This window comes from Budorcas taxicolor, chromosome 21 (genome assembly GCF_023091745.1).
Source record: "Budorcas taxicolor isolate Tak-1 chromosome 21, Takin1.1, whole genome shotgun sequence".
Taxonomy (NCBI): domain Eukaryota; kingdom Metazoa; phylum Chordata; class Mammalia; order Artiodactyla; family Bovidae; genus Budorcas; species Budorcas taxicolor.
In genome coordinates, this window is record NC_068930.1 from 36,652,305 (window position 1) to 36,668,917 (window position 16,613).

Genomic DNA, 16,613 nt, shown 5'->3' on the forward strand with positions numbered 1-16,613 from the left:
TTATGGTTATGCATGAGACCTCATGATTATGAATGTTAGGAAGAAGCCTAAATGCTTCCAGGGGCTGGCTCAGCTAGGCTTGGGACAAGGCAGAGGTCTCTGGTTTCCACCATCCCTGTAGAACTAGGGCCCAGGTACTAGGGCCGTGGCATATGTGGCTGACAGCTGTCAGAGCAGCTGAAGCAAGAACCCCAGTTGCTGCCGTGGCTCTACTCCTGTCTTTCCCTATGATGCAGAGCAAATCACTGCCCTGCCTTAGACCTCAGCTATCCCATCTGCAGAATGGGCATGCATGCTAAGTAGCTTCAGTTGTGTCCGACTCTTTGCAATCCTATGGTCCTTAGCCCACCAGACTCCTCTGCCCATGGGATTTTCCAGGCAAGAATGTTGGAGTGGGTTGCCATTTCCTCCTCCAGGGGATCTTTCTGACTCAGGGATCGAACTGTCTCCTGCATTGGCATGCGAGTTCTTTGCCACTACCGCCACCTGGGAAGCCCTGCAGAGTGGGAATAAGCCTCAATTCAAATGCCTCAGGGGTTGTGCTGAAGGTCAAATCCAAGGGTTGGATTTGATTGGGTTGGATTCCCAATCCAATTTGAGTGGATTGGATTCCCTTGGAAGTTTAAGAAGGGTCTTTAAGAGTCAGAGGTTGCTCAAGACTCTCAGTCAAGGTCCCAGAGAAGCAGTGCTGCATATTAACTCCTTTCACAGGCTCAAAAACAGTGGCCCAGAAAAGTGGAGAGACTTAACCAAGATTACACGAGTAGGTTTCTAAGCCCTGTGGCCTTGCCCTGGTCAACTTTAGGACCCTGCACAGGGCTGCTCTCCCCAGCCTAGGCACTTATGCTGTTTCCCGTCACTCCATCAGGGCTTTCTGAGCCATTTGTTTTTATTGTCTGTATGTTGGGTGGCCTGCAAGAGGGGCTGGCGTCTGCCTGTGAGTATAAAACTGACAAGAGGCACTGGCAGAGTGTGGAAACTGTCAGCAGAGCAGCCGCCTGTGAAATTAACATGATATCGAAAGCGTCAATGTTTATTTACTGGAAATATCTGGACAGGATGCAAAACAGGCCTGCAGCTGCTGCCTCAAGGGTGAGGATGAGGGTCACTTGGCTTGTCCCTTCTCGCCGGCTACCAGGCCCTGCTGGCAGAATCAGCTGACCCCCTGGTTGAAACTCCCATCCTCTTCTTGACTTGCTGAGGAGCACGCTCTCAGGGAGATGGTGCGGCTTCATTTAAGGTTATCCAAAAGTGATCTCCCTCCTGTCCCAGGATTCCAGAGATGGTGTGTCTTGGATCTGGTGAATGAGGATGGGTCCTTGTTCCCATAGCAGCCTTCCCCAAGCCCCAGCTGATTGGGCCAGGTTGAGGTCACCTGACTAAAATGTGGCCAATCACAGCGTGTCTCATGGGAATTTGAAATAGGGGCACAGAGATTAGGTTAGCAGCAGGGAACTGAGACTGGAGATTGTGTTGGCTCCAGGCAAGGGCTACCATCTCGGGGTGGGTGGTCAAGATCAGCTAGGAGCACGCGATGAGTGAGGGGAAAGCTTGGTTACCGGAAATGAGGAAGAGAAAAGAGCAGATATATGGAGGCGAACAGAGATGAGAGACCTCCTAGCTCCTGGTAGAGATAGACAGAGACACATGGTTTTCAGCTTAGAATAGGGAAGCCTCGCAGTTCATTGTGCATTTGTGTTTCTTCCCATTTCTCTGTAACCTGACATTCAAAGTATACTTTGGGGGGAAAGGGCCGAAATCTACTGAAACAGGCCCTAAGACAAGATTGAGCCTCGGACTTGACGTGACAAGAAACACACACAGATAAAGTGTGGGATTAGCTAAGAAGGCGTGAAGGGGAGGTCAGCAGTCCACAGCATGTGGTAGCAAAGCTGCTAACTATTATAGTTATCGGGATCCAGACGTGGGGACCACTGAGAGCCAGGCTCAAGGGACCACAGAAAAGCAGAATCAAGAACACTCCCTCTAGCTTGCCTCTGCTTCTCTCGGCATCCGCTGTGTCTTGGACATATGGCTCCTGGTAGCTCCCAGGCTCACATTTCCGAGCCTCTACTCCAGAGAAAAACCAATATTGGCATTCTCTAGTTCTCAAATTCAAGTATCCTAAGGAAGGGTTCTGATTAGCTACACTTGGGGCAAATGCCAAATTCTTGTCCAATCACACCAGCAAGGAGCTGTGGGTTGGGTACAGATTGGCCCAGCTTGTATTGATACCCTCTGCTAAGCTGGGCCATATCTAGGGGATGGGTCCATAAGAAGACAGCAGTTCCTAGTCACATCACATGGTTGGGGGTGTAGGCACCTCACACAAAGCAGACAGAACAATTGAAATCCACTCCATTCTTTGAGCACAGAATTCTGGGGCATGAGTGTTAGCGGAGGGGTCTGGAGACCCCTCCTCTCATGGGCCTCGGTTCTTGGTAAGGACACAAAGAAGAATCTGAGGTCTTACCTGTTGCAAGAAAGTTTACTGAAGACAAGGAAAGAAAGAACAGAGAGAACACTTCAAGAGATAGATGGGCCAGGCCAGGGGAGAAAATGGCCCTGGAGGGCCGGGGTATAGAGTTTTTAAGGCAAGGTCATTTGCATAATCCAGGGAGTCATTGATTGACAACTGCAGGTTATATAACAAGATGCTCTACTATGCATGTCCTTCCCATAATTCAGTCTCAGATGTATGTATTCATGTAATATCTATGAGCAGTTAATGAGCCCAGTGGCCACCACAGGTTACTTTAGTACATGATAGTATAAAGTGTGAGCATGAGCTGTAGGGAAAGTCCTGCCAGTCGGCCCGTGGGGAATTCTTGCAGCTTCCCAGCTATTTTGGAGTACTGATGGGGGCACATTTGGGGCAAGGCTGGTAAATTGCTTGGTGGGATTAGGTGGCCATTGGATGTTTAGCTGAAGGGGCCACCTCTCACTGCTGTCTTCTAACTTCCTGCCTAACATCAGGCCTGCCCCCATCACCTACTTCTCTCCAGAGGACACAGGATGGCATCTACTGATGACATCTGTGCAGTGTGGGATTGAAAGCCTTTTTCTACTTCCCCTTTTGCTACGTGGAAGTTTTCATTGCACTTAAGCTGATTTCCACACCCTCCCCCCACCATGATGACATGTCAGGATCATGGATAGGTGGTAAATTACCATTCAGCCCAGTGTTCCCAACTTGACTGGTGACAAGAATCAGCAGAGCACCATCCCAGACATTTGGATTCAGTATGGCTTGACTGGGTTTGGGAATCAGAATTCTGACTTTGTCTTGTCTGGAGGATGACTTGGGAATCACTGATTTAGGCCGTGCAGAGTAAATATCTCACCTGGTCTAAAATGAGACCAAAGTAGAGGGATAGATGACACCACGGTGTGGACCCACCCTGGGAAGTCTTGTAAGTGGTGGTCTGCACGCTGGCTGCCCATGAGAATCCCCTGGGGAATTCGAGAATCCTGTTACTCAGGCAGCACCCAGATCAACACAAGTCAGGACCTCTGAGAGCAGGAAGTGTTTTTTCTTTTCTTTTTTTTTTTTTTTAGTATTTATTTCTTTATTTGGCTGTGTTGGGTCTTAGCTGTGGCTCATGGGATTTTCACTTCAGCGTACAGTCTTCTCTCCAGCTAGACGTGGGCTCCAGAGCACGTGGATATAGTTGCCCCTGCGGAACATGGGATCTTAGTTCCCCTACCAGGGATTGAACACGTGTCTCCTGCATTGGAAGGCAAATTCTTAACCACTGGGCCACCAAGGAAGTCCCTGAAAGTGGGAGTTAAATAGCAGTTTAGTTGCTTTTAGTTTTTAAAGGTCCCCTGGTGATTACAGTGTGCAGCCAGGGTTGAGAACCACACTGATCTAGAGAAAGTCACCATTTCACTGCACTCACACTCTTTACAGACACCACCCCGCCCATAGCCTAAAAGAGGTGGCTTTCCCTATCTCCTGGCCCCGCCTCAGCTGATTGGACCAACGGTGGACGCCGCATGTAATCCTGGCCCATCACAGTTTCTCTTGGGAATTTAGAATTGAACACAAAGGCTGAGTGAGTGCCGGTGGAGAGCTGAGGTTGCCCTCTTAAGGGAGCTGTGCTCAGTCAGACACCCCCTGTTTGGGCAGCAGAGCAAGGAGCAGGTGACCTGAGCCACTGTGCAGCCTGAGGCTGAGCCAAGAAGAGAGAGAAGTGGTTTCCTATGATGAATTTCCCTTATGGCAACTCCCTTATTAGACTCCCTTGTGGCAATCCTGATGGCAACCCCCTTGTTAAGGAACATCTTTAAATGGACTTCTGTTCATTGCACTCAAACTGGATACCCCAGCCCAAGAGCCCTCCACCCACCTGCAGCCTCCACAGATCCACCCTGGAGGCCCAGGGAAGGGCAGCAGCTGGTGCCTACTGGGCACACGCCACAAGCAGGCACTTTCCGTGGGTCTTGTCTCCAAGCTTCCCAGCACCCCAGTAAAGTGGGAATGAGTATCACTCTTCTAAGGGGAAGTGCGGTGCTGTGCCCCAGGCTGCCTGACTGATTAGTGTGGAGAGGAGACATAAAACTGGGTGTGCCAAACCACTTCCAATGCATCTCGCCGGAAGCCAGTTATGCAGAGCAGGGCAGAGTGGAGGTCTTGCTGCAATAGGGAGTGGGAGGCTGCTGCTTGCCCTCCCCCAGAGTAGGGACAAAGCATGAGAGGAGGGGGGCTGACCATCTGAAAACAGTCCACCTGGGGCTCAGGCCCTGAGTTACTGTGGGAGACCTGAGGCCCAGGGAGGCACACAGGACATTCACGGCAGCTGAAGCTGTGACCACGCTCTTCACCACTGTCGCTGTTCACACACAGGCTGCAGAGTGCTTTGTGAACCAGCTCACTCCCACCCCATCCCGTGTCCTCATAATGCCTGGTCCTTGTTGCTCTGATCACAATTTAAAAATATGTATTATTTGAGTGATTGGCTGGCTGGAGTCTGCTCCCCTATCAGATTCTAAGCTGGGCAGGAACTTTCCTCTGAACGTTCCTAGTGCCTAGCCCAGTGCCTGGTGAGAGGAGGTGCTCAATGAATATGCTGAGAATGAGGAAGAGAGAGAGTGCTCAACAGCAAGAATTATGACTCCATTTTCTAGATGGGGTGTGTGAAACCCAGAGAGGGGAAACCAAGTGGTTAGGATCAGACAGGAAGCAATGACTGGCTAAGCTGGGCAAGGACCTGACCCAGAGCAGGGAGGGAGGCCCAAGAAGACACAACAGAAGTGAGATTTCAGAATGGCTGTAGGCATGAACAATTCTGGACAAATGAGTGTGGGACGGATGCCAAGAAGGGCCCCATGGGACTCCTGGGTACGAGACCTTTTTGTCCCCCATTCTTTGTAGGCAAGACTCCAGCAGCTTCCATGACCTTCTCTGAGCTCCAAAGGGAAAAGCAATTGCTAATCAAGCGAGGAGCAGCAACGAAACCACCTGAAGCAGAGGCTCATCAACATTAGGACCCTTACGGTTGTTCAGTTGCTCGGTCGTGTCCGACTCTTTGTGACCCCATGGACTGCAGCACGCCAGGCTTCCCTGTCCTTCACCATCTCCCGGAGTTTGCTCACACTCATGTCCATTGAGTCAGTGATGCCATCCAACCATCTCATCCTCTGTTGCCCCTTCTCCTCCTCCTCCTCTCAGTCTTGCCCAGCATCAGGGTCTTTTCCACTGAGTTGGCCCTTCACATCAGGGGCCAAAGGATTGGAACTTCAGCCTCAGCATCAGTCCTTCCAATGAATATTCAGGACTGATTTCCTTTGGGATTGATTGGTTTGATCTCCTTACAGTCCAAGGGACTCTCAAGAGTTTTCTCCAGCATCACAGTTCGAAGCATCAATTCTTTGGCGCTCAGCCTTCTTTATGGTCCAACTCTCACATCCATATATGACCACTGGAAAACCTGGGACCCTGCACACACCCTAATTCTGTTAGTAACCCCACCCTATTGAAACTGTAGAAGAAAGAAGAAAGCAAGGCTGTTATTGCCTTGATCCTTATCACATACTCCTGCTTGACTGTATAACGTTTCCTGACTCACCAAGGAGAGGGGCACAGGTCTTGAGGTGTGAATCTGCTGTGTTCCCCCTTTGCCTGTCAAAGTAACAAAGCCACTTTTTCCTTCTCCTCCATAATCTGCCTCCGTGTTCCTGTTTGGCATCGGTGCACAGAGAGCCAAGATTTTGGCAACAAGATACAAAAGTGACAGTGGGGTCCTGAGTGAAGCCCCTTCCTTTGACAGAGACCTCCCTGATGGGGAAGCACCCCTTCCAGCAAGTGGAATGAGCAGCTCTCTTGGCAGCTCTCTCCAAGGCTGAGAACCACAGGCCTGACCCAGAGTGAGCAGGAGGTGGGCCACAAGCTGAAAGGCCTGCATTAGAAAACGTGCTTTTTTTTTTTTTTCCAGTGTGGACCATTTTTAAAGACTTTATTGAATTTGTTACAATATTGCTTCTGTTTTTTAATGCTTTTTGGCTGCACGTGATATCTAAGCTCCCCAGTTCAGTTCAGTCGCTCAGTCGTGTCCAACTCTGCGACCCCATGAATCGCAGCACACCAGGCCTCCCTGTCCATCACCAACTCCCGGAGTTCACTCAAACTCATGTGCATCGAGTCGGTGATGCCATCCAGCCATCTCATCCTCTGTCATCCCCTTCTCCTCCTGCCCCCAATCCCTCCCAGCATCAGGGTTTTTTCCAGTGAATCAACTCTTCGGATGATGTGGCCAAAGTACTGGAGTTTCAGCTTTAGCATCATTCCTTCCAAAGAACACCCAGGGCTGATCTCCTTCAGAATGGACTGGTTGGATCTCCTTGCAGTCCAAGGGACTCTCAGGAGTCTTCTCCAACACCACAGTTCAAAAGCATCAATTCTTCGGTGCTCAGCTTTCTTCACAGTCCAACTCTCACATCCATACATGACCACAGGAAAAACCATAGCTTTGACTAGATGGACCTTTGTTGGCAAAGTAATATCTCTGCTTTTCAATATGCTATCTAGGTTGGTCATAACTTTCCTTCCAAGGAGTAATCATCTTTTAATTTCATGGCTGCAATCACCATCTGCAGTGATTTTGGAGCCCCCCAAAATAAAGTCTGACACTGTTTCCACTGTTTCCCCATCTATTTGCCATGAAGTGATGGGACCAGATGCCATGATCTTAGTTTTCTGAATGTTGAGCTTTAAGCCAGCTTTTTCACTCTCCTCTTTTACTTTCATCAAGAGGCTTTTTAGTGGTGTCATCTGCATATCTGAGATTATTGATATTTCTCCTGGCAATCTTGATTCCAGCTAAGCTCCCCAACCAGGGATCAAACCCACAACCTCTGCATTGGAAGGCGAAGTCTTAATCACTGGACCACCAGGGAAGTACCTATCCTTGTTTTTAATGTTCCTAAACAGAGAGAAAGAGGGAGAGAGTTGAGCTTGTCTATACAATAGGGAAAGACAGCTATGATTGGTTGTCACCATGGGCTCTTAATTTCTATCCTGATGGAACAAGTCTCCCACTTGGGCAGGGCACCCAGTATTGGAATGGGTCTGGCTGTGTGTCAGGGACAAGCCCTGCATAGCTCACCACCTGTGAGTCTCCTGGTCCACCGCCCCATGCTTGTTCTGAATGTCCTGAATGCAGGTTGGGGGCTGGAAGCTGAGTTGAGAAGGTACCAGTATATATAACGGGGAGTCCATAAGAATAATAACAGTAGAAGCAAACACTGATTGGTCACTTGCTCCATGCCAGACACCATTTGAAGTGCTTTGCAGGCATGATCTAATTCAATCCTCACAAGTTACATGGGCAACCTGCCCGGAGGCACACAGCTGGTATGTGGCCGAGCCAAGATTTAGACCCAGGTCGTCTGGCTCCAGATTGCACGCTCTTAACATCCTACACTTGCCACTGTGACCAGCCTTCACCTCTTGGTATGCTTTGTGTGTCAATGTGATTCAAATATCCAAGGTATGATTTTGCCTAATCCCAGTGCTGGCAGGCCCTTAGGCCAGGGGATTGATTCAGAACTGGGGATTCAGCAATGGTGAGGGGGAAAGGACTGTTTGGGGAATTGACCTATACCATGAGCTGAAGGTTGCCAGGAAAAAGTGGGCGTGTGTGTGTGTGTGTGTGTGTGTGTGTGTGTGTGTGCGCGCGCGCGCCCGCCCGCCCGCATACATGATTAGGTAAGGGTGGGAAGAACATTTGGGGAGGTCTGGAGGGGAAGGAACTTGGGCATTTCAGGAAAAGGAGGTCAATGCAAGCTCTTGGGAACCCTCTGGAGCGAGGAAACCATACTGGGTCCTAAAAGCTCCCCCAGAGTCTTTGAGCCAGGTCCCTTCACAAACCTCCCAGGCTGAGTCCCACAAGGCACTTCTGGCCAGGATGCTAGCCTGCCGCTCCCATCCAGGTGGACGAGCACCACTGCGATTTCTCTTGGGCTCAGTATATCGGTGCCTCTGAGGAACCCCTACTATTCCTGCCCTCAGCCTAGTCGTGCCTTCTAACCCTGTAAGAAGAGAGTTCGGGCACAAAGGTCCGAAGTGGGGGGTGGGGATAAAGGGAGGGTCCCTCGGCCAAGCTCCTCGCGGCCGGCCCCTCCCAGTCCTAAGCTGGTCGCCTAGGAGACAGCTCCCGGTGCGCTCTCATTGGCCAGCCCGGCTCTGAGGGTGGGAGCGAGGCTCTGGGCTGCTTTCTGCACGTGCACGTGCGTGCGCGGGCTCACGTGTGTGTGCAGGGTGAGGGATCCTTGAGCACCGAGCGGGTCTGGGTGCCCTGCGATCCCTGGAAGGAGGAAAGCGGCGTGAGGCGGGGCGTGTACTCTTGGGAGGACCCAGATGGTCAGAGCTTGGTTGGTGGAGGCTCAGCCAGGGTGCACCTGTGAGCTGCGGGAGGGGGCTGTCCTGTAGATCTGCGCTTTGCTGAGTGCTTGGGTGAGAGGAGCCAGTGTGGTATACGAGTGTGAACAGCTATTATCTGTACCAGAGTGTACACTGAGGGTGTCTGCTTGCTTCAGGGGAACGGCTTGAGTGTGGACACTTAAATTGCTGCCTGTGTAGGAGAGTGTGTGGGTCTGTATAAATGTGAGCTCTGCCGTGTGCACGTGTGCCCACTGGAGTGCGTGTGTGTGTGCACGCGTGTAGCAGAGAAGTGTACATCTCCCATACCTCACATCTTTCCTCCATAGGCTCTGAGACATCGTGTCGCTCTCATACTCAAGCACCCACCATTGCTCCCCACTGCCCCATGGCACCCTACACAACACCCACCTCAGCTTCCCCAACCCCGTGCACTCAAGTCTGCCCTCCCTCCCCCAGGAACATGGAGAGTCACCAGGATAAGGGGTTCTGTCCCTGGTGCAGGGAAGCCTTCACGGGCAGCTGTGAAGTGTTCTAAGCAGATTTTTCTAAAACTAAGCCATGGGGGCCTGGAGCTGAGGGCCTTGGGACCCTCAAAAAGCTGAGACTTACCTTTTCTCTTCCCCGCTTGCTCTCTTTACAGGAATGGTAAACTTCCCTTACGTTCCCACTGCCTGTGGGACTCTGGACTCCACAGCTGTGGGGTGTTTACAGGTGTTATTCCCTCAGCCACCTCCCTGCCCCATCCTCCCCTGCCTGCCAGGGAAGGCAGTTTGGGAAACTTTCCTCTTTTGGGAGGAGAGCTGGGGGCCAGCTAGGACCTGGGAGCCCATCATGGCCTCTTCAGCCCTCTGCCTCACCTCAGAACAACCTCCCATCTAGCCCACCCTTCCAGCAGTCCTTTCTACCTCTGGGCAACTGCAGGAGCCCATCAACCTTGCCATGTCCCTGTCCCTCCCAGCTGCCCTGCAGGACAAAGGAAACAGCTGTTCTCCTGGCTCCTGGCCAGCCAGGTGCCAGCCAGTGGCTGACTGGGCAGCTCTGCCCGGCACTTCGGGTGGCAGAGACTTCCCCCAGTCCTTCCGTGGCCCACCTAGACTCTCTGGCAGAGGGTCTCGTCCCACTCCCCCTGGGCTGTCCTGCCTAGAGGAGCTCTGGGGGCCCATCTGGTCCAACCCTAGCTGTGCAGAGAGAGGAAGGTGACGCAGAGGGACAGGGGTGCACCCCAAGTGGCAAGAGACTGGTAGGCTCCCCAAGGAAGACTTAAGGTGATCTCCAGAGTATGTAGGGGGACGGGCGCTCTGACGGCTGGGCCTCTGGGGCTTTGGTGGTCCCAGCTCCGGACTGAGAGGCACCTGAGGAAGGCTGGGGGGCCTGGGTAAGCGGGCCTGAGGTGGCCAGGGTCGGGGCAAGTGAAGGGGCCGGCAGGCCCCGTGGGCCTCTGTTCCAGGTGACTGCGCAGTCGGTATGGCGCATGGCCAGGGGGATTTATGGGCCCAGGCGCAGGGCTAGGCAGTAAATGTCGTTGTGCTAGAGGGCTGTAGCTCTGCTTCGCCTCAGCAGCAGTGTGGGGGCAGGGAAGTCAGACAGGGGACATCGCTGAGTTCTGGGGGGAACCCTGAAGCTGGAAAGGAGTCGGGAGACCCAGCTGGTATTGTCCTCTCGCAGGCACTTGGGAGGGTCGGCCCAGGGACCGGTGCAAGGTCACACCAAGCAGTGTCTTCCCCTCCCGGTGCTGGGCACGGGGCAGAGCCCAGCAGATAGACACACAGAAAGCCTCACTCTAACCCGGCTCCATGCTGCCCGGGGCAGCCGCACACCCCTTCCCAGCTGGGGCTGCTCCCTGTGCCCTTGGCGTGACCCGCAAGAGGCTCCAGTGCTGGCAGGCGATGGAAAAGGAGAGGGTTTACTGTGCCTATGTCTCTCCTCTTTATGACGCTGTAATTTTTTCATGAGCTATGTAAATCTCTGCTGGTTGGAGAGCAAAGTTAGGGCCTCCAGCTGCCCCCCTCTTCTGGGGCTGGGTGCCCCTGGGGCCAGCCTGACCTTGTGCTTCCCATGGAAAAGCTTTCTGGATGCAACAGTGGTTGCCACCCCCCAGTTCAGCTGAGTCAGATCTGGTGCTACTACTGACTCATTTTGTGACCTTGGACCTGTCACTCCCCATCTCTGAACCTCAGTTTGCTCATCTGCAAAATGGGAGCACACACTGTGCCTTGTGAGGTGCCACGTCTTAGCTGTGCAACTCTGCGCAATAGCTAAGCCTCTCTGAGACTCGTATTTCTCATCATCAAACAGGGAGACGGTCATGCTGATCACTGCTCTGGGCTCAGCTCCACTCACACTAGGCGTGGAGGACCATTGAGAGGGTCAGCAGTCCTCTCGCCTGCCTGGCTTTCTCTTTCCTCTGCTTCCAGCTTTATCTCCAGCTTCTTGCCCCTTCTCTGTTCCCCTGGAGCATCCTGTCACTCCATCCCTAGGACTGGCTGTCTCCATGGTGGTGTGTCTCAGCCCAGACTGGGAGTGAGGGGTTTGGACAGGGTGGAGCTGGTGGGAGGGACAGGGAGGGAACAGCCAGGCTCTGTTCCTGCTGGGGTCATGTCCAGGGCATGACTTGGCACAGGGGTTGGGGTGTGAAGGAACTGGGAGAGGAGGGGGCTGAGGCTGAGACCCTGGGGCATCCCTCAGTCTCCGTGGCCCTCAAGTCCACAGCCTAGCCTTCCCAGACCCAGAAATCACCTGGCCTGGGCTGGAGTATAGAATGAGCCATAATGGGTTTATGAAGAGTCTGTAAATCCCTTTAAAGGCTAAGCAGTCAGTTCCCTGGGCTTCCCTGGTGGCTCAGAGGTTAAAGCGTCTGCCTCCAATGTGGGAGACCGGGGTTCTATCCCTGGGTCGGGAAGATCCCCTGGAGAAGGCAATGGAAACCCACTCCAGTATTCTTGCCTGGAGAATCCCATGGACGGAGGAGCCTGGTAGGCTACAGTCCACGGGGTCGCAGAGTCGGACACGAATGAGCGACTTCACCTCACCTCAGTCAGTTCCCTGAGGCAGTCAGAGCCAGGGCTTAGATACATGGCCACCGATCTCAGACCCTTGCCCTGCAGTCCCCAGTTGCCTGGCAGGTACCAGGGCCAAATTGCTGGGTCCTTAGAACAGGCTGCTGGGCCTTGTGTATCATGCTCTGATCTCAGGAGCCCACAGAGACGTCTGGTCGACTTGGGAGCCAGGAGGCAGAACTGATCAGCAGAAGCTTTAATCATGACCCCCACCCATGTACTCACACACCTGTGCCAAAGCACACTCCCTCACCAAATCATTCCCATCCCACAAAGGAAAGGGGCTGGAGGAGGCAAGGGGACTCTATCCACTTCACAGATGAGAAGACTGAGTCTAGAGTAGCTCAAAGTAGAGACCTGCTTTCTTTTGCCATGAAGTACTCGTGCCCTGAGTATGAATCCTGGCTTGGCACCTACCTGGTGGTAAACCCCAGGACCACTTTTCCTCCCTGAGCTTCAGTGTTCTCATCCAAAAGGCAGTACATGGGCACATCCTTGTGAAAGGATAAAGTAAGAAATGCGGGTGAAGTGTCTGACCTGTTGCCTGGCACAGGCCTTGAGAAACAACAGCTCTTACTATGGTCGCTGTATTACCACTGGTGTCCCTGCCACCTGCTTTTGTTTGAAAGGACAATGCACCAGGGGCAGCAAACCTAGGTTCGAGTCCTAGCTCTTACTTACCAGCTATAGGTCCATCTATAGGTCTGTAGCCGTCACTAAGCCCCCTGTGCTCAGTTACTTCAGTCGTCTCTGACTCTTTGTGATCCTATGGACTGTAGCACGCCAAGCTCCTCTGTCCATGGGATTCTCCATGGACACCGGAGTGGGTTACCATGCCCTCTTCCAGGAGATCTTCCCGATCCAGCGATCAAACCTGCATTTCCTGTGTCTCCTGCCTTGCAGGCAGATTCTTTACTGCTGAGCTACCAGGGAAGCCCCCTAAGTCCCCTGCTCCTGGGTAAACTTGTAGAGAGATCTGTGCACCAGTGAGTGGCTCCTGAAAGGGAAAAGGCACCGTTTCCCATGGAAGTTCCTGGGGAGGATGACTTCCATCGGTGGCTACATCGACCCTCGCATCCAGCATGCCGTTTCACCATTTGACTTTGCAGCACCTCCACCCCTGAATCTAGGTGGGCCTTGCCTTAACCAATGGAATGCAGTAACGGTGAAGCTGCGGGACTTCTGGCCTAGGCCTCAAGAGACCTGGCATCTTCCATTTAGGCCTCCCGGAGCACTGAGCTACCATAAGGAAGTCCGACTAGCCTCCTGGAGGGACCGTGTGGAAAGAGAGAAGCCTGCCAGCCTCCGGTCCTCCTAGCCTCCCCAGCTGAGACAACAGACATGGGCAGAAACCACCCTGGATCTTTCAGCCCCAGTCGGGGTTTCCTAGCTAACACCAGGGAGAGCAGAGATGAGCGGTCCTGACCAAACCTGCCCAGCTTATGAAGCTGGGAACAAATGAATGGTTGCTTAGTTTTGGAGAGCAACAACAGATAACTGATACAGTTCTAGCGCTTTCTGTACGGTCTTTACCCAGACTCGGTCTGGGTGGGTGGAGCTCCCTGGCATCAGTTGATTGGACAGGAGATGAGCCCCTGACTCAGAGGCCGCTGAGGCATTGGCTGGCCGCTGACCAATCAGATTTTTTCCCTCTGGGGCCAACGAATGAAGAGATCAGAGATCCTAGCAAGGAAGATTATGAAGGCGGCTGAAGGTGGGTTTTGGAATGGGAGCTGAGGATGACTTTCAGCCCTGTGCAGGCTATCATGTCATCAGGGGACATCAAATGGGGGAGAGCTCCAGGAAAGCTGATAGACCGTGGAAGCAGGTTCTGTGAAGGCCCCCAATAAATCACTTCACTCCAGTTGGTCTGCTCTGACCTTGCTCCTGGGACCTCACAACCCATGACTTGAGGCAGTGAGTTCAAGGCTAAAGGTCCCCTGGGACTCTTTAATAGCTGCCCAGGGTCTATACTGCTCCTCTGGCCACTCTTGTTCTATCCTGGGCCGTCAGGGGTGAGAGCTTAGAGTCTGCTACCACCCTCCTCACATGGGGCCCTAAGCCTCCAGTGGCAAATCAGAGGATATGACCAGGTTTGGTTTCTACCCCAATCCCACTGGAGTTCCAGCTCTTTGGAATCCCCATCGTGTTCCCCACACAGTAGTTCAACCACCACTTCTCTGCCTGTCCATAATGACATCATGCTGATAAAAGTGGTCACTGTTGTACACCACACAGGTGCCACACCTGAGATGGTGTTTGAACCAAGGTCTGCCTGACTCCAAAGTCCATGCCCCAACACCACTCTGCTGTGTGATTCTAGGCAGGCTATTTTCCATCTCTGAGGGGTACACTGGGGTCGGTATTGGGGGGGGGGGGGGGCCAAAGCGTTTGCTCCTCCCTCGAATACTCACCCTGCTCAATGCTACCCTATGGTATGCTGTCTCTTGCTGGAAGCTGTCTTTGGTCTTGGTCTTCTGGGAAGCAGGCTAAACTCTCAGGATTTAGTATCTTGCCCTTTCCCCAGTAGCTTGGACCCAGGGTGAAACATGAGCAGAGCAGCAAGTATCCTATAGGACTTGATGAGAAAGGACACTCTGAGCCCACAACTCCACTGGGTCTGAGGCAGACTAGGGCCGTGCAGTGAGTGGTATCCATTCCTACTCTTTCTCTGTCGGAGGCTGTCAGCTCATGGAGAAATTAAGCCCTCCAGCCTGACATTCCATGCTATTCCACCTTAAATCCCAGGATTTTCAGCAGTTGAGTTCAGTCTTCTTTAGGTGAAGGTCCCATGGTTAAGAAAGGGCCACATCTAAACCTAGGTTGCCGAGCTCCCAGCGTGGACTTTTACCAGTGTCCAGGTTCCTTTGCTTGGGCTAACGCAGTCCCTTGACCCAGGGTGCTCACATTCCCCTGAACTGACTCTCTCCCCCATCCGAAAACAACCTCACAATTTTCCCATGTCCTGAATTTCCTCAGGGGTCCAGTTCCTTCCCAATAGCCAAGACATTGGCCCTGCTCTTATCAGAACCTCGTGAGGCCCCAGGGATCCTGGAACCCCAGATGGGTTAACTAACAATCCCCTGGGTGCCTTCTGAGTGAGGACAGTGTCCACCAGGGAATCAGGGTTGGGGTGACGGAGAGCCTGCACTCTGGTCTCTCTCTGGAGATGGATAGGGTTCCTGGGTTCTTGAGCCTCATGTGAGACCACTGGCCTCTTGTTGCATACACGCTGCCCACCATGTTCAATGACTCCTCTCCCTTCCCTTGACCTCCCCAAAGTTGTCTCCTGCCAGATGGGGGTCGCCAGGCCTGGTCCTGAGAAGCCCTGAGCCAGGCTTAGAATTCTGCAGCTCTAGAACTTCCAGTGCTGGTCCTGTTACTGAGAAGCTGTGTGACTTTGGCTAAGCTCCCACCTTCTCTGGTCCTGGCTCATCAGCAGAGTTGGACTCAACAGTAATGATCATCCCCACCATTGGCAGTGGGTTTACTGAGTGCCAGGCACTACACAGGTGGTGCTAGTGGTAAAGAACCAACCAGCCAATGCAGGAGATGCAGGAGACCCAGGTTTGATCCCTAGGTTGGGAAGATCCCCTGGAGGAGGGCATGGCAACCCACTCCAGTATTCTTGCCTGGAGATTTCCCAAGAGCAAATGAGACTGGCAGGCTAGAGTCCATGGGGTCCCAAAGAGTTAGATATGACTGAAGCGACCTACCACAGCACAGGCATTACATCACTCAACAAATATACCTATGCTCCCTCATTTCACCTCCTAACGACCTGCATAAGATTGTCTTTATGCTACAGATGAGAAGACCAAGAGGCTCAGAGGGGTTAATCCAAACAGCTACTAAGTGCTAGAATAGGACCTCAAACTCAGATCTGACCTCAAACCTCAGAGTCTTATCATCACTAGTCTAGGCTGCCCCAGGTCCCCCAAGGACCAGCCACCTTTTCCACACCAACATCCTAGGATCCTATAGAGAGAGAGGATCCTATTTCTTCTCAGGGATGAAACCACAGTTCAGAGGGCTTGAGGCTTCCCCAGAGCAAGGGACAGTCTAGGGTGGTGGTTGGGAGAGGTGAACAGTGTACAAAGACCACACCAGCTGGGAGCCTGGAGCAGAGCCAGCTCTTGGAAATGTCTGTAAATTGAATGAATGAGTGACTGACTGTTGACTCCATGCCAGACTCTGCTCACCCTGCCATCCCACCAGAGGCTTGGTTTAGAAGTTGCTAGGCATGCCGTTGGGCTTCCCTGGTGGCTCAGATGATAAAGAATCTGCCCGCAATGCAGGAGACCTGGGTTCAATCCTTGGGTTGGGAAAATGCCCTGGAGAAAGGAATGGCTACCCACTCCAGTATTCTTGCCTGGAGAATCCCATGGACAGAGGAGCCTGGTGGGCCCCAGTCCATGGGGTCGAAAAGAGTCGGACATGGCTGAGTGACTTTCACCTTCACTTTCCCCAGGCATGCTGCTACCTCGTTCATGCCAGCTTGGGTGGGGGGTGTGAACCCAGGAGGAGCTCTGACTGGAGGAGCTGCATTCTAGAGGTGTCTTGTTGTCGAAGGCTGACTTGTCCATTGCTTCCCCTCACCCCCAAGCTCAACTAAGCCTGTGCCTATGGGTTCCTGCATCGCTGGATTCTCCCCTAGTCCGAGGGTTAATCGG